This window comes from Podarcis erhardii, assembly GCF_964252035.2.
Source record: "Podarcis erhardii genome assembly, chromosome: 9".
Taxonomy (NCBI): Eukaryota; Metazoa; Chordata; class Lepidosauria; order Squamata; family Lacertidae; genus Podarcis; species Podarcis erhardii.
In genome coordinates, this window is record NC_138512.1 from 20,868,861 (window position 1) to 20,887,484 (window position 18,624).

An 18,624-nucleotide genomic window follows, 5' to 3' on the forward strand; every position below is an offset into this window, starting at 1 on the left:
CATTTGCTATATTTAAACAGATTACGCCTTCTAAGAAGAATTCCCAGTAGACAGACTCGAGGCACCGAGCTACCAAAGTAATCTCTCATTTCGGCTTAAGGTGGCCGACCTTAAACCACATGCTTCACGTTTGTCCTACTGAAGGTTTTATAAGCTAGGGAGTAATCAACCTAGTGGCCTCTAGGTGGAAGACTACAACTCCCATCGTCCCCAGCCAGCATGGCCAATGGCCAAGGATGACAGGCATTGTCGTCCAAAATGTTTGAAGAGCACTATGTTAGCTGCTGCTGGTCTAAGCAGCCAGAAGACTGCAAGCAAAGGTATGTAAGAATCCTTCTGAACTGCAACATGCACCTGAAAATTTCAAAGCAACCTCCTGTGATCAAACACCAAATTTAAACAGGAGCAGTGTAGGTTTTCAAAGGATGGGTGCCCAGCAGCAAGTATCACACACATACCAAGTGCAACAGCACCCTTAAATAAATATGTGTAAATGCAAATGGAACCATTATACTGTGGTACCTCGGGTTAAGTACTTAATTTGTCCCGGAGGTCCGTTCTTAACCTGAAACTGTTCTTAACCTGAAGACCACTTTAGCTAATGGGGCCTCCTGCTGCTGCTGTGCTGCCGGAGCACAATTTCTGTTCTCATCCTGAAGCAAAGTTCTTAACCCAAGGCACTATTTCTGGGTTAGCGGAGTCTGTAACCTGAAGTGTATATAACCCGAGGTACCACTGTACAGTACACTTATCAGAGATCTGGAATTGGCTAGATTTTTCTGTCAAATGTACACAGTAGCAAAGCTGGGGTCCTTTTTTGAAATGCGCGAAATGGCCTAGAGTCCACTGGTGTCACATGAGAGTAAAACCAAAATCAGTATTCCTTTGAATGGTAGTTGTTAAGTTGTGGGTGAACATATCAGACAACACAGCGATTCTTCAAACAGCTCTTGTTTTATTCACAGGCCAGGACAGAACTGAACTGAAGGGTTCAGTCAGCCTGCTTATATAGAGCTCCAGTACAATGTAACTGTAACAATTTTCTAAAACTATCCAATCACTGAACGTCACTTTCGATCCCTTATTTGCATAACTATCTACAGTATCCCCCTGCTGGCCCAGGGTGAGAACTTCAGTACATAACGGTAGTCAGTATGTTTGAGGGGAGGGGCAAGCAGCAGCAGGTGACAGTTGCCTTCATGCCCCACATATGGGCTTCTCAGAACATCTGATCTTTGGAAACCCCAAATTATTTCTGCGCCAGCTTCCAACTTCCATCCACCCAACTCATCCAGAGGTTTCACATACACTTAACCCCATTCGTACCTTGCCCAAGGCCAGGGCATTCACTTGGCATAGGATGAGATTACTCAAAATCTACCCAGATCACAATATACCAGTTTTAATTCAGCAAACAAGCCAGGCGTATTAACAACCCACAAAGACCACAGATACGCAGTCAGTGAAACAAGCAAAACAAAATTGTTGGTTTTATTTCCAACACTTGACCTAGTAGTTGATGAAATAAGCAGTTTGGTTAAATCCTACCTGCAGAGAATCCATAACAAAAGGCACTAGCTGTCTCAGAAATGTAGAAATAAAATCAATCTACCAAGGTGTAGCATAGATTCCATAGTTTGTGAGCTCCAACTGAAGAAGCCTTTTACATGACTGAGACATTCATAACATCTTGCCTTTGAAACCTGTTCTAGGGGATTCCACACAGAGGTGGAACCAAGGTCAGTCCACCATAGCAACATGTTAGGTGCATAGTTTTAGTTAGCTTTTATTGTTCCCCCTGGTCTTGTAATTTATTATTGTTTTTATGTGATTTATTTAACTTGTATTCTGTACCCTGTCATAGGATTGACTGTGGTGAAGCGCAGGCAATAAACACTCTGAATGCATAGAAACATACCCTCTTGGCCCTTAGGGAAGAGGATGGGAAGGAAGCTTGGGGGCTCTATTTAAACAAAGTCTCATACAGGCTTATACATTTTATGCAATTTCTACAATTTAATAGCTCCCTAACTCTCAGTGACAGTAGCAAACAGATGAGTTGCCTAAAACAGTCCTTCAAGCCTGGTAGTTTATCATGTCAGAAAGTCCTTAAAAAAAAAAATGTTTAGGGGTACTCTCATTTTGACTCAAGAAAATCACCATTTTATAGCTGAAATTGGGAAAAATAAATACAGTAAAGGGACAAAAGTACAAAAATTCACAAAATGTTTAGGGGTATGCGTACCCCTGCGTACCCCCAGGGGAAAAAAGCACTGGTGTCAGATAAACCTAAGAACTACTGATTAAGAATTGTAATTGGTTACTGAAAAAATAAATAAATCTATAGCCATGAGTTTGAGAGGGCTGCTTTTGGGGTGTGTGTGTGTGTGTGTGTGTGTGTGTGTGTGGTATAAATGCTGATCAAACAGGGCATTAAGCTAAATCCTACTGGGCTGTGGGGAATCCATAGCAGAAGGCACTAGCCAAATCAGATATTTTTTAAATAGCTTATTTTCACCTTGACATACATGCTCTGCTTGGGGGGGGGGGTCACCTAGGCAAACATTTAGCTAATTAATTGGTGGGTGCCTACTGATCACTTTAGCATAAAGTGTCCACTGTTTTTCTTCCATTCTATTTGCTGCAACCCTATGCCTACTTACCTGAAAGTAAGTCCTATTTAGTTTCATACTTACTTCATATATATGTGTGTATATGTGTGTTTTACACAAAATGTGACATTATTCAATTCACTTTCAGTATAATAATTCATTACATTTTGACTCCCCATCCTTACATCCATGATGTTCCTGTTGTATTCCTTTATCTGCTTTCATATCTGCTGTTTATTTTCCGTTGTAGTATAACTTATATTACAATCATTTATTTCCTCTCCTTCCCTTGCCTATTATTCAAATCCTGCTCACGATTTCATTGGACTAGTTCTCAAATAGTCCCAAAAGAAACTCCACTCTTCGACAAAGTTTTCACCTTAAAACAAGACTTACTTCTGAGTAGGCACTCATAGGCTTGCGCTGCAAAGAACCTAGAAGTAAATTATCCATGACTCATTTAACATATGGATGTTATATAATTTATTTCTGAAATAGTAATCTATTTAGATTGCTTGCTTGGCTTTTTCTTGAAGGCTCAATGCAGTCTAGCAAAAACTAACTGTTGCAACTAAGTCCCGCTGCAAGAATGGAATACATCACGGAGCCTGAGTCCCAACAAATTCCATGAGACTTGCTCTCAATTACATGTGAATGAGATTAACTCAAGTTCTGCTGATTTCTCTCTGCTATGTGACCAGAGTTTGCTGGAATGTGACACCCAAACAGGTAGGGATTCATAAAACCACCCTGGGTTGGATCCAGATTTTGTCACGGTTAGAATACACCCACTGCAATCAACAGGCATCAAGAGAATCATGATGAACTCTAGATCCACCTCATTAACATTTCCAAATGACCAAGCTATTATAGGATAATTGAAATGCTCTCCAGAACCTTTGAGGGTGCCAGATAAGCCTAATGCAGGCATGGCCAAACTTGGCCCTCCAGATGTTTTGGGACTACAACTCCCAACATTCCTAGCTAACAGGACCAGTGGTCAGGGATGATGGGAAGTGTAATTCCAAAACAGCTGGAGGGCCAAGTTTGGCCATGCCTGGCCTTGTTGTTGTGTTGTCGTTTAGTTGTGTCCGACTCTTCGTGACCCCATGGACCAGAACACGCCAAGCACTCCTGTCTTTCACTGCCTCCTGCAGTTTGGTCAAACTCATACCGGTAGCTTCGAGAACACTGCCCAACCATCTCGTCCTCTGTCGTCCCCTTCTCCTTGTGCCCTCCATCTTTCCCAACATCAGGGTCTTTCCCAAGGAGTCTTCTCTTCTCATGAGGTGGCCAAAGCATTGGAGCCTCAGCTTCAGGATCTGTCCTTCCAGTGAGCACTCAGGGCTGATTTCCTTGAGAATGGATAGGTTTGATCTTCTTGCAGTCCATGGGACTCTCAGGAGTCTCCTCCAGCACCATAATTCAAAAGCATCAATTCTTCGGCGATCAGCCTTCTTTATGGTCCAGCTCTCACTTCCATACATCACTACTTGGAAAATGGGTGCCAATTTAAAAAATGCAGTTGACTATAGGAATAAGTGTGGGTTGGTATATGAATGAGAGAGGCCCTCAAGTTTGCAAGCATCAAGCTATTCTGGCTTTCGTGTCAGGCAAGCCTTTGGAGTTTGTCATGTCTCTACAGATTCCACTGATAGCCGCTTGGGAGGAAGCCGCCTGCTTTAGTTCGCTGGCTGTTAATTAGCAGCACGGAGTGTTCACTTTCTATCAGACGTGACTCCCCAGTGCTTCTTAAATATTGCATGGAGTTTGAAATCATATGGAACTAAAGAGAGAGCAATTATTTCTAAGTCTGCTGGATTTACCTCCCTGCCCCCACTCCACCCCAGGCCTTCCTCATAGTAACAACAAAAACATTTTCAATTGCTTAAGTTGCAGCTTTACGTGCTTTCAGTTCTGTATCTTTGTAGAAGCTGCAAAGAGCTAAAACTGGCATAGGGGAGCCCATCTCTCTATCTGGCCATGATTCCTTCCCAGGCCATCCCCTTCATTGGCCTTCCTCTGCACCATCCTCCAGTGCTTTTGCCTGGATGAGATGCCCCTCGAATTATGGGAATCTCTCTTGTTTGCCTGGGTGGAGAGGTATGCCCAAGTGTGTAGACCTCTTGACTGGAGATGGAGGAGAAATTCAGTTCAGGGAACCATTTGAAGCCAAATCTGTCAAAAACCACATTTTAAAAAAATAATATGTGAGCTGAAAGACAAAATTCACGCTGATCCAAATTTTGCACTGCGGTTCTCTAACCACGTTTTACAAAAATGCATATAATAGGTGACGTTTGTAAATCGCTTTGCAGGTTGCTGATGCTTTTACAATCAAGGAATGTATTGATTTTATGAAATAAAATTAAAGTGAGTAAGTGCGCATAAAAAGAAGATATGCATGAAAACGACATGCAAAAATGCATTATTTTAGGGGGAGGGTGTGTACATTACTCAAAACGGCATATAAAATGTGTTTATTAAAAGATATTCACACTAAAATGTGAAGAATTTTCTTTTTTAAAAAAGAACATGGGGAACTTAATTTTTTATTTATTTTAATTTTAAACCCTTTATTGAAATTCATGGAGATTGGTCAGCATAATGATCAAGGTACATCCGAATTGTTGTAAGTCTTAGAATTTCATCTACTGTCTGACTGGCTGCACCAATCTACCTTTTAAAAAATAAATGGATTCGCATGGCACAAAGAATCACAACCCACCCTGGTCTTTCTGGCCATGCTTTCTATGGTGGAAAGCACATTTACACAGACTGGAGCACTAAGCACGTCCTACAATTCTCAGATTCAATAACTACAAGTGCCGCCCTGATCCGTAGACACGAGCAGCAATCTTGTGTGCATTGCTAGCTTAAATGTAGATGTGCATAGGCAGATGCACATCTTGATTCTCATCCAGACCTCATCGAAATGCCTGGATGCATATGCTGATGTGCACTTGGATCCTGTGCCACATGCTGTCGCCTTTGACTCATTGCCCAGGATGACTGTGGCTGGATCAGAGCCTGGATATCTTGCTATTATCTTGGAAGCAATAGCCATAAGACAGTCCTACAGATGCTAAGTTGAAACTGGGTTCTTGCGCACGCCCTAACACCTTAAAGTATGGGCTGCAAATTAGGAGGTTTGATTTGGAAAGAAAGATATAAAAGTAGGTCCTATGTAGGGGATGGGCAAATCTGTCCCACACTGATGATAGATAGATAGATAGATAGATAGATAGATAGATAGATAGATAATACTTTATTCGGCCATAAGCCCACAAGGTAAAACAAATCAATAAACAAAATAGCATTTTACATTCTAAAATATCAACTAAAATATTTCAACGCATAATCTCCTTCACATTACTTACAATCTCTAGATGTACTGTATTATCTATCTATCTATCTATCTATCTATCTATCTATCTATCTATCTATCTATCTCTCTATCTATCTAAAAAAAAGTAGGTCCTATGTAGGGGATGGGCAAATCTGTCCCACACTGGTTTTCCACTTGGGCATCCTGGTTCATCCCCGTGTGGATTGTTAGGATAATTCCATATGAATATTTTAAAAAACAAACCCTGTACTGTGCACGAGAACAGTTGTGAACACACAAAAACAAAGACTTGGAAGTTGAGGTAAGGCCTACCTCTCTCTTTTCTCTGGTATAAGCAGTGCTGGATTTACGTATAAGCTAAACAAGCTATAGCTTAGGGCCCCACTCTCTTGGGGGCCCCAAAAAAATTTAAAGGAAAAAGAAACACCTGGATGTGCATTTCCAAAATATAAGATAAAAAACAAATAAAATAAAACCTACATACAGCAACAGTATTTTGTGTTGTGTAGGCTCCTATGGTGTAAATAATGGGCCCTGCTGTGGACATAGTGTATTTTGATTTCAGTAAGGCAGGCGTAGACAAACTCAGCCCTCCAGAGGTTTTAGGGCTACAACTCCCATCATCCCTAGCTAACAGGACCAGTGGTGAGGGGTGAGGGGAGTTGTAGTCCCAAAACATCTGGAGGGCCGAGTTTGCTTATGCCTGCAGTAAGGCTTTGACAAAGTCCCCCATGATATTATCGTGAGGAAGCTGCTAAAATGTAGGTTGAATTAGGTGGATTTGTAGCTGGTTGACTGACCGACCCAAAGACTACTCATCAATGGTTCCTCGTCATCCTGGAAAAAAGTGACAAGTTGGGTGCCACAGGGTTTTGTCCTGGGCCCGTTGTTATTTAATGTCTTTATAAATGGCTTGGAAGAAGAAATTGAGGGGGTGCTCATCATATTTGCAGATGACACAAAACTGGGAGGGGTAGGTAATGCCACAGAAGGCAGAATCAGAGTTCAAAATGACCTTAACAGATTGGAGAACTGGGCACAAGCTAACAAAATGAATTTCGATAGGAACAAATGTAAGGTTCTGCACTTAGGCAGGAAGAACAAGATTCAGAAATATAGGATGGGGAAGGGGGCACCTGGTTTCCTAGCGGTACATGTGAAAAGGATCTAGGAATCTTGGTGGACCACAAGCTTAACATGAGTCAATAGTGTGGTGCACTGGCAAAAAAGGCTAATGCAATTCTAGGCTGCATCAACAGAAGTATAGTGTCCAGATTAAGGGAAGTAATAGTACCACTCTATTCTGCCTTAGAGAGGTACCATTACTTCCCTTGGTGCTTCTGTTGGTGCTAGTTTTCTCCTGCTCTGGAGGGTAGGACTCGAACCAATGGCTTCAAGTTGCAAGAAAGGAGATTCCAACTAAATATTTGGAAAGACTTTCTGACAGTAAGAGCTGTTCAGCAGTGGAACAGATTCCCGCGAGAGGTGGTGGACTCTCCTTCCCTGGAGGTTTCTGAACAGAGGTTGGGTGGCCATCTGTCATGGATGCTTGAGCTGAGATTCCTGCATTGCAGGAAGTAGGACTAGATGACCCTTGGGGTCCCTTCCAGCTCTAAGAGTCTACGAAAACACCCCTAAGTCATTATTTTCCTCAATTCTAAATGGAGTTGCTTTGAGGGGAAGTACCGTATTTTTCACTCTATAAGACGCACCAGACCACAAGTTTTTGGAGGAGGAAAACAAGAAAAAAAATATTCTGAATCTCAGAAGCCAGAACAGCAAGAGGGATCACTGCAAAGTGAAAGCAGCAATCCCTCTTGCTGTTCTGGTTTCTGGGATAGCTGCGCAGCCTGCATTCGCTCCATAAGACGCACACACAGTTCCCCTTACCTTTTAGGAGGGAAAAAGTGAGTCTTATAGAGCAAAAAATACAGTATGTAATGCAGAATTTCCTACGAAATGGCAGAATAGTTATGGTTTGTAGCTAATGTGTGTACACCGCTTCCTAAGCCAGCGATGGAAGCACACTGGATGCAGAGTAAACAGGAGTGTGTACGCAGCCTCAGTAACTAGGGATGGAGGGGAAATTCGATTCAGTGTGCATTTAAAGCGAAATCTTTCAAATCCACACTGTCTCAGAGATTATGTGAATTGAAACATACCTACGCTTCGTCATTCACACTTAACTCAATTTTGTAGGGCAGTTCCCCAGCCAATGTTTACAAAAATTCGAATATTAAGGGAAAGGTTGCATAAAAGGAAGCTATTACTGAAAATAACATGTCATAAATGCATCATATTAGGGGAAATTGAGAGACAATGGAGTGCTGTGCTAGAATACGGATAAATTTTCATTAGGGTTTTAATTGGTTTTGTGGGGTTCTTTTGCTGAAAAATGTAGAGAACTGAATTTAAGATTGTAAAGAGAGAGAGACATAAACTGAGAGAACTGGACAGATATTTCTATCCTTACCAGTTCATGGGACAGCAGCAGGAGTCAGTTACAGTGGTACCTCGGGTTAGGTACTTAATTCGTTCTGGAGGTCCATTCTTAACCTAAAATTGTTCTTAACCTGAAGCACCACTTTAGCTAATGGGGCCTCCCGCTGCCGCCGCACCACCGGAGCACGATTTCTGTTCTCATCCTGAAGCAAAGTTCTTAACCTGAAGCACTATTTCTGGGTTAGCAGAGTCTGTAACCTGAAGCGTATGTAACCTGAAGCGTATGTAACCCGAGGTACCACTGTATCATGCTTATGTCGTCAGCTTCCTATAAGCATCTGGTTGTTCAGTATGAGAAACAGGATTCTGGGGGCAGGTGGCTCATTGTCTGACCCAGAAGGGCTTGTCTTCTGTTCTTAAGATCGCAAGTCATCCTTAGATGACACTAGAAGATTTATCAGCTGTAACTATTTATACTGAGTATATTCTGCTTTGACTAGGAAGCAACACGCATACCCCACATTTGGATCTCTCATTCTGGCCCCATTATTAAATTCTCCCTGGAAACACCGGGAGAACAATTTTAAAAGGAGTCCTTTGCAAACCCAGTTCCACAAAGGAGCTTTAAAGGTGGAAAGCATTAAGATCTATGTCTTCAGAAATTTCCCATGTCACATTATACTCCCTGGATCAGATTAAAAAGCATAGGAGTAAGAAGTCATCACTAAGGGAGTTTGTTCTGCTGAAACCTACAAATCCCTAAGGTACTGTAAAAAATTGCAATAGTAATACTATGGGAATGGCTAAGAAACTCAGGCTAGCACAGTGAAGTGCTATTAAGATGAATGTGCTAATGGAGAAGTCTGGTCGCTTAAATAATTTAATTTGCTAAATCAATCTGGATTTAGTTTAGAACTTAGTTACTCATTAAATTTTGCTTTTTCTGCAGCAGTGTTCTTTTCCTTGCAGATATTGGGCTTTAATAACCCTACTTCTATCTTCTTAAAAGGTTTAGACTGTTGTGCACTACTGATATGCTGCAGTAGGTGCTTTTCAATGCTTGCTTTATCTGCAAGATTAAATCAGTTCACTGTGGCTTCACAATTCAGATGGGCAGAGCAAGCCCAATGAGGGGCCAGGGAGGATCGCAGCAGATACCACCATATTCTAAAACCCTGCTAGGGTGGAAAAGCGTGTTGTCCCTTCCTGGAGTTTCTCGTGATTTTATTTTTTTTTTTTTAATAATATTTATTAAATTTTCCAATAAAACATACAAATACAAAACAACTACAATAAAGACAAACACAAACAACAACAAAAAACAACAAGAATAATTTCAAAACCTTATTTCTTAACCTTATTTCCCCGACTTCCTCATACCTCACCATTTTGTATTCTAGTTTCATTATTCCATCAGCAAGTCCCTTCCCTTATTTCACCATATAATTTTACTAGTTCCATTTCTTTTCTTACGCTAATGTCTCTGAAAACCAATATATTTTTTAAATCCTTGTCAAACTAACATTCTTCAATCTTATAGTATTTATTTAAATAGTCCTTGAATTTCTTCCAATCTTCTTCCACTGTCTCCTTCTCCTGGTCTCGGATTCTGCCCGTCATCTCTGCGAGTCCCATGTAGTCCGTCATCTTCATCTGCCATTCTTCCAGAGTGGGTAGATCTGGCGTCTTCCAATACTTTGCGATAAGGATTCTTGCTGCTGTTGTAGCATACAAAAACAACATTCTGTCCTTTTTTAACACCACATGGCTTACCATACCCAGGAGGAAGGCCTCTGGTTTCTTCAGGAAAGTGTATTTAAACATCTTTTTCATTTCATTATATATCATTTCCCAGAAAGCCTTAATCCTTGGGCATGTCCACCAAAGGTGAAAAAAAGTACCTTCATTCTCTTTACATTTCCAACATTTGTTATCTGACAAGTGGTTAATTTTTGCAAGCTTGACTGGGGTCATGTACCACCTATATATCATTTTCATAATATTTTCTCTCAAGGCATTACATGCCGTAAATTTGATGCCTGTGGTCCACAACCTTTCCCAGTCAGCAAACATAATATTGTGACCTATATCTTGCGCCCACTTGATCATAGCTGATTTAACAATTTCATCTTCCGTATTCCATTTCAACAGCAAGTTGTACATTTTAGATAAATTCTTAGTATTGGATTCTAACAGTTCTGTCTCCAGTTTAGATTTCTCCACCTGGAAGCCAATTTTCTTATCCATCTTATAAGCCTCCATTATTTGAAAATAATGAAGCCAATCTCTGACTTTATCCTTTAATTTCTCAAAACTCTTCAATTTAACATTGCTACCCTCCTGTTCTAAAATTTCCCAGTACCTCGGCCATGTGGACTCCATATTGAGTTTTTTCAAAGCTTTTGCCTCCATTGGCGAAAGCCATCTTGGAGTTTTATTCTCCAATAGATCTTTATATCTGATCCACACATTAAACAATGCTTTCCTGACAATATGACTTTTAAAACCTTTATGAGCCTTAACTTTGTCGTACCACAAATATGCATGCCACCCAAAAAAGTTGTTAAAACCTTCCAAATCTAAAATGTCTGTGTTTGTGAGAAGCAGCCAATCCTTCAGCCAGCAGAAAGCTGCTGACTCATAATATAGCTTTAAGTCTGGCAGGGCAAATCCCCCCCTTTCCTTTGCATCAGTTAAGATCTTAAATTTTATTCTGGGCTTTTTGCCCTGCCAGACAAATTTGGAAATGTCTCGCTGCCATCTCTTAAAACACTCTGTCTTGTCAACGATTTGCAATGTTTGAAACAGAAATAACATTCTAGGCAATACATTCATCTTAATTGCTGCTATTCGGCCGGACAAAGAAAGTTTCATGTTAGCCCAAATTTCTAAATCTTTTTTCACTTGATTCCAACATTTCTCATAGTTGTCTTTAAATAAGTTCACATTTTTAGCCGTCATATTAATCCCCAGATATTTGACATTCTTAACCACAGTTAGACCTGTTTCCTCCTGAAACTTTTCCTTCTCTCTTACTGAGTTTCCTCGTGATTTTATGTCACAGTAATTTAATATTTAAATGGATGCCTCCATAAACTATAAGTCTCTGAAATGGAGGGACGGAAAATCTGGCAATTAAATTTCAAGGAAGGAAGAAGTTGCATGCATTTACAGGAAAATTGGCTGTCGTTCAGAACCAGCGATGTTGTCTAGTAAATCACCACCAGAGACTTTATTTTGAACTATGGGCAGACAAGGGAGATGAATCAGTGAGCGATGTGCTCACAGTTTCCCATCATGCAGGAATTTGCGGTTTCTATGCATCCCTTGGACACATCAAACAAAGAAGCGGAGATTCCCTATTTTTACACACTTTTATCTTTGCACAGCTTTAAAAAAATTGTTTGCAGTCCAGTGCATCCATGAATAGCCATAATGACAACAACAGCATAACACCTCGGGTACAATGAGCCTTTTCAGATGTCACATTCCTGACTTAATAAACCATAGTTTATTAATAAACCATAGTTTATTAATAAACCATAGTTTATTGAGCTGGGAGTGGACAGCAAGCTTCTGGGACTTGCTCCTCACCTCTCTTCCTCCTCCATTTGTGGTGAGCTTTAGTTCTTCAGTTTTGGTTTGTGCAAACCAGAGTTCCCGATTGCATCCAAAATGGTACTCTGGTTGAATGCCAAGTTAACTAATGAGGGTCATATTGTGGTTCAAGTTACTGGACAATAAATTGACATTAAAACAGAGTTACTAATTCTGGATGTAATGTGGATATCTGGTTCACTTTAAACAGAGCAGGATTGAAGCATCAAAGGTAGGGTATGAGGGTTGTTGTTTTTAAACAAAACATAAAACTTCTCTTGTCCCTTTATGTTTGGTTTTGTCTTGGACTATGATTCATATGCTATCATATTAGCATGGGAGATTCTTTCCGCTGTTTACAGACTAGCATATGAGCTGCAGCCACAAATAACTCAGAGTGTGTTTCCAAACTCGGCCATTAAAATTCTGCTCTGGAGTTCTTCCTCGGCACAGATCTTTTCTCAAGTTCAGCCCCTTTGCCACATCTGTTCAGCACCAGTTCATTCTTTTGTCCACCACTGCATTCCTCCAACAACAGTCCAGGAATAATTTTAAATAAAGTAAGAAAGCATAAGAAAACACAAAGCCTTGTCCTTCCCCCTCCTTTCCCAGCTGTTGTAAGGGTTCTCAAGCTTCAAAGAACACATTCAGATACCTTCAAAGAGCCAATCCCTGTCCTTTAGGCAGCTGGCTGATTGCAGCCCATTAGCATATGTTGATCCAGAAATGCCTCTTGATTGATGTCACTTGTCCGAATTATGGAGGAACCAACCACAAATCATGCCAGAGACAGAGGTTCCTCCGTGGCAGGGACACACTCCCAGGTCACACCTGTTCTGCCTTTCAAGTTGACAGACACTGGCTTGAGCAGCACAGCGGGATCCAGTGAGCTCCCTAGACCCCACTGGGGAACATTGCCAGGATTTCTGCCTCATAAATCCTGGTGTTCCCCTGCCTGAACCTCCTCGTTGCCCTCCCACCACCATTGACTCATGATGTAGCCAGAAACCCCTTCTTTTCCCTTTCTTGATCAGTGTTGTCAAAGTTGACCACACAAGCCATTGGTTTGACAGATTTCCACATAATAAACTCTGTGTTCTCTCTCACACACACAATCTGTACTTCTCCGCAAAGATTTGTGGATCAGGGCCAAAGACGGTGTTTCTTGATTCAGCACCTGCAGTACCATCTGGCATTCTTGTCTTCTGGTCAAGATGTCAAAAATACTGGCTAAAAGAAGTTAATGTACTTGTCAAAGTCAATTTGGGTTTTTTTGCTTTGTCCCTTTGAATCTGTTTACTGAAGATTTGTCTTCCATGGTGTCAAGATTATTTAGATACCGTATGCCAATGATGTCTGCTGCACACACACACAATTCGAAACGTTTGAACTCATTTCGAAAATGGCAAAACTGCATAAGAATGGAATTTTTAAAATGACTTTAAAAACTTCAGATCAGTAGAATTAGAAGTTAACTTTCAGTTCTAACTTTCAAGCCTACAAGAACATTTTCACTGATGTTATGTAAACTAAGGCAGATCATAAGATCAAAATTAGAAGCTACACATTAGAAGGCTTAGCTGGTGTGATGAACAAACTCACCGTATATTAGCACAAGGTTCTTGGATCATACTGCGCTCCTGTGTAGATGAATGGATCTGCTCCTAAAACAAAGTGACACTTAGTGAGTTTTTGTAGAGTAAGTCAGCTTGGCATCAAATAGTTATCTGTCCTCTCCAATATTCAGCCTCTCTGAACATAAGATGCCATATTGTACACATAGAAGGTATTTAAAACTTCCAGAAGAGACCTACAATTGCTGCTTTTTAAAAGGCTATAGTGAAGGCCCTTTCCCTTCAACCCTTCAATTTTTCTACTTTATTGGATATTCTCATGACACACAATGGCAAGAAGGATGGGGTCATGTTGCCATAAATTATGATACTTAAAATTATAACCTATTAAGGGATTGTCCTGCTTTCAATCACACATCCCGGCACATACAATGGGATTCCAATGCAAATTACTGTTATTTAAAAGAATTTACTCAAGAGTTAGTTCACATGTTAAACTGAAGAGTAGATGATATTATAGTTCATAGACATTTTAAGGAAAGTATAAGAGAGAGAGATGGGGAGGTCAATCCTATCATTAAAGTCAGTGTAAATGCTTCCTACTAAGCATGTTGAAGATTGCTGTCCAAGGTAACAATGGACCTGTTAATAAAGCTTCACTGATATATATTGCTAAACACATAGATTAAAATGACAAATTCATGACTGGCTATCCTAATGTAGCTTTTTTTTTTAAAGGAGGAGGAGGCCAATTTTCTGAAACTGCAATTCATTGTTTCTGTATAGATCCCAGCAAAACATCTGTAAATCTACTAGGTGAAAAAAAAAATGTAAATTAGGATTTTCCACCTAAAAGATTTTTCTATATGAAATTGGTGATTTCATGACTAAATAAATTAAAATAGGATAACATTTAACTAGAAGAGTGTGACAGTTTTGTGCTTGGAGATAAAAAATGAACATGTTTGCTCTTTACTGGGTTTCAGTTAAGGTGGTAAAAGGGGTGGGAAGAGATGCCACATTCTAACTATCACAAGCTGACTCCTGCCTGCTCACTCATCACTATCTATTTGGGATGAGCCTAGATCTCCAATGTGCCTCACTGAAGGAGTAACAAACTGTACTAGCCAACAAACTGAACTCCATGTGTTTTGAAGAGGGATATTTCTGACCATTTGTCTTGTCTCCAGAAAGAACGAGTCACTATTAAACAAGTGATCCACAACTGGCCCTGATCCACAATTGAAATATTTTCAAATAAATATTTCACTGGCTATTTCATTAGGCAGTAAGTGTTAGGATTGAGCATAAGCACAAAGGTTGTTAATATGTCAGTTCAAACAAGGAAAGGCCTATCTTCTTACAAATGTACATAATAAAACTTGTTTCTGGATAATTGTGACCGGACCTATTAGCCCTATTCTACTTCTTCAAAGCCCAAGCAAGTTGGTTCTGCATAAAGATCTACAAATAATGCATTTTCTTGGAGCTAACCCTGCGATTAAGAGTCTGATGCTGTACCAACTGAGCTATTCCAGTCAGATAATTTAATGATCCCAGCATTCCTAAATATCACTTTGAAAAACCACTGATTGGTTAAATACAGGTGTAATGGTTATAGGGGTTGCTCGTGCGTAAGTTGCCGCCACTCTTGGCTAGGTTACCTGGTTGAACCCTTTCTGTCTGGACAGCCCTTCACTTCGTGGCTGTCTCAGTCGCTGGCAGAATCCATCAGTGGGCGTTTCTTGAACTTCTTCCAGCAAAGAAGTTCGTTGACGCCAAGTCTCCTCCTACTCTCCCTGCGCGGAAGTCTTCTGCGCAGGGAGGGTGTGGGCAGCAGAGTACCCGTGCTCTCCCCACTGGTCTCTGGGGAAGAGTCCTGGAGCCTTCTCTCCGATTCCCCCATCTGCCCCCCTTCACCCCTGGTGTTACGCTGATTTCCTTCCCCAGCGGATGAACTTCCTCTCTCCCTGCTGGGCCCCTCTCCAGCATCGCTCTGGAGCCTTGCCTCTCCCTCCGGCTCCGATGGCAGTTCCCTGACAACAGGGTAATGAGATTTTTAAAAATATGTATATAAAAAAACCTTATTGTCCTATAAAGTTGGTCTTAAATAAATTACTGGACAATCATATTGTTAGTAGCTGCACATAAAGCATTACACTGGATTATTGAACTGTACTTGAACAAATGAAGAGGAAGAAGAGGAAAGTTTAGCTTAAAGGGCATAGAAAACAGACTATGAAAGTCTAATTTTTCATTTCTGCTGTTGTATCAGGGTGAAAAATAAGCGAAACAATTGCATTCTACCAAATAGTCAATATGTCTGCTATAAAAGAAATTGTATAAAGCTCTTATTTCCTACAGTTAAATGCCATTTTAATTAAGATGTCATTGATTAGCTGCCTCGATTGCTTACATTACTCATTAACATGATTACCAGCAGCACGACTACGGCAACACTTAAATGAAGGAGGTAATCCTTAGCGTAGAAGTGCTTCTTTTCTTTTTGTTTTCAAGAAGCACTCGAGGCCAAACTTTTAATAACAATGAATTACACCTTTCCTGCTTGCTCCATGTGCCTGAACACCAGAAGCCAATGACGTGTGCAGAAAGATGTTCCCTCCATGAGTAGAGTTCATGTCTGCAGGAGTGGAGTGAGGCTGTATCTCTTGCCTCTGACAACTTGCTCCAAGCAGTCTGCACCCCTATACCTGCATGCTCAGAGCAGGGGTTTGCAAAGGGGTGGCTCTGTGTGGGCAGCTGCTCACACCACTAGTAGCAGTCCATTGCAGACTCTCAACACACAGGTGTCGAGAACGGGGTCTGTAATGGATATGGCAATGTGGATGGGACCAGGAGGTTCTGCCCTACCACACTCTTCTCAATTCAGCACATGCATGAACAGTGCCTTCTCTTTTTTTTTTTTTAAGGGTATAAGACAGGGGTCAGCAACCTAAGGCCCATGGGCCACAAGCGGCCCACAGGGGTCATTTTACTGGCCGACAAGCTGCCCCTGAACCATAGAGATCTAGACTCATCCTAAATAGATAGTGATGAGTGAGCAGGCAGTAGTCAGCTTGTGATAGTTAGAATTTGGCATATCTTTCCACACCTTTTACCACCTTAACTGAAACCCAGTAAAGAGCAAACATGTTTCTTTTTTATCTCCAATTTCAAATTCTATGCTAAACCGACACAGTGGGGACTCACTGAGCAGCGCTGGAAATCGCATCTGTGCATGTGCAGACACCGGAAATCACATCTGCGCAGACGTCAGAAATTGTGGGCGTGCCTGCTCATGCGCGCCAATGATCCAACCCACGGAGGAGGCTCTGCAGCAGTGAACCGGTCCAGGCAAGCTAAGCCTTGCTGACCCCTGGTATAAGCAATCACTGGGAAAGAATAAAATATCTAAGACCACAAGATGGCATTTTCACTATTTAATTGTGCAGACCCTCTGCACGCTCTGTTTACATTATGCCATGGAGCCCTGATTTCAATGCCTTCTGCTATATATGCCCTTGCTTACACTCAGATCTTCGACATCTGAAACCTGGCTCTGGGTGCTGTTGTCAGCTGATGCTCGGCAAGCATCCGCTGGGAGCAGGGCCTCCTTGGTAGTGGCACCTACTTTGTGGCTTCCCCAGAGGAGTCTCTGCCAGGTCCCAATACAAGCAGGCTTTCGCAAAAAAGCTTTCAAGTGATGTGGCTTTGTTCTTTTAGACTTGACAGATATCCAGCTCCAGTGCTTTTGTTTTATTGCAATCCCTTGTTTATATGCTGCTTCTGCTGGGTTATTTTTCTTCTTATTATTTTTTACCTTTGCTCCATTATAGTTTGCAATCTTAAATTTCTGGGATGTTTTCTTGATTTTATTGTATTCGCTGGTTTGCAGTTTATTTTGATAAAGGAAAGTGGGGTCTAAAATACTTAAATCCCACCAAGGTGCAGCAGAGGGAAAGAGAGATGGGAAGCAGGGCCATTCCATTGACTTTGAGAGACTAGCTGCATTTGGCTCTTCCTTTCCACCTTTTTGTCACCTAGAGGCAGTGCTCTCCCCTCATGCTTCAGCAGAGAGGAAGAAATGGGGGAAATGGCCACTTCAATCAGTTCTGTTGAAAAGCCCGCTCCTTTTGTCTCCTCTCCCCGAACTGTTTATAAGCTATAAAAAACATAACTGTATTTGCCCATTTGCCCTCTTACCCCCAAATCCCCTTTTCCTTTTGTGTGGACAGGCAGAGTCCCCCAAACCCTGGGCAGCCCCCGTGTGGAATAATGACTCAAGACAACGTGCTATGGGAATAAAATTGGCCACAACTTTATTATTTTCAGATGTGGGTAGACCTTGGCTCAGGCATTGGGCTTTTATCCCTCCCAGTCGCCAGCCGGGGATCTGGGGAACATCAGGGCTATCCAGTGTGTGAAGGGATGGGCTGGCTCTGGAGAACATATGTTCAAGCAGAGAGAGCCCGCCCCCGTTACGTCCGCGTCGCAGGGGAGAGCAATGACGACCTCTAGGCGTACGGCCAAAGCCTCCCCTCAAAAACCCCTTTAATGGGGAATCCTGGTATTGCCGCCACAAAGAGGAAGGGGGCATGGGTCACTGCCGCACGCCCCCCCCCAATTCAGGGCAGATAGACTAAAGGATTCCGCCCAAGGCCTGATACCGCCAAAGTTGTGACGTTTTGCTATGGGAAAGGCAAACCTACCAATGCAGGGGAATTCATTTCCGGCCCTTCAACAGCGACCTTGACGTAGCAGCACCTGCGTACCTGTGGAGAAAAGGTTAACCTGCAAAAGAAGTCTTAGCTGAGGGTGGGTGGGGTGGGAGAAGCTCTGGAGCCAACTGAAAATTCCCAGGTAAGATCCTCCCCCTATTGTGTGGGCAGGTAGTCCCTCCCCCTACCTGGCCTGATCATCTTGGCAACGCCTCCCCAGGCGGGATTGGGCAACTGCCTGAGGTAGGCGGAGACCTCCAGGTATTCCACCTGGGGGGAGCTGAAGCCAAGCCTGTGCTAATGGAGGAGTTTGGATTTGGTGCTGAATAGGG

The 18,624-nt window shown here is 41.8% G+C and overlaps 1 long non-coding RNA gene across 2 annotated transcripts in view; it reads right to left on the bottom strand.

Moving 5' to 3' along the window:
* LOC309349718 overlaps positions 1-18,624 on the bottom strand; it is a 30,070-nt gene that overhangs the window by 3,920 nt on the left and 7,526 nt on the right. For both annotated transcript variants that reach the window (XR_014160129.1, XR_014160130.1), the window contains exon 2: positions 13,603-13,664. This is a non-coding gene — a long non-coding RNA (uncharacterized lncRNA). The remainder of the gene's footprint in view (positions 1-13,602; positions 13,665-18,624) is intronic.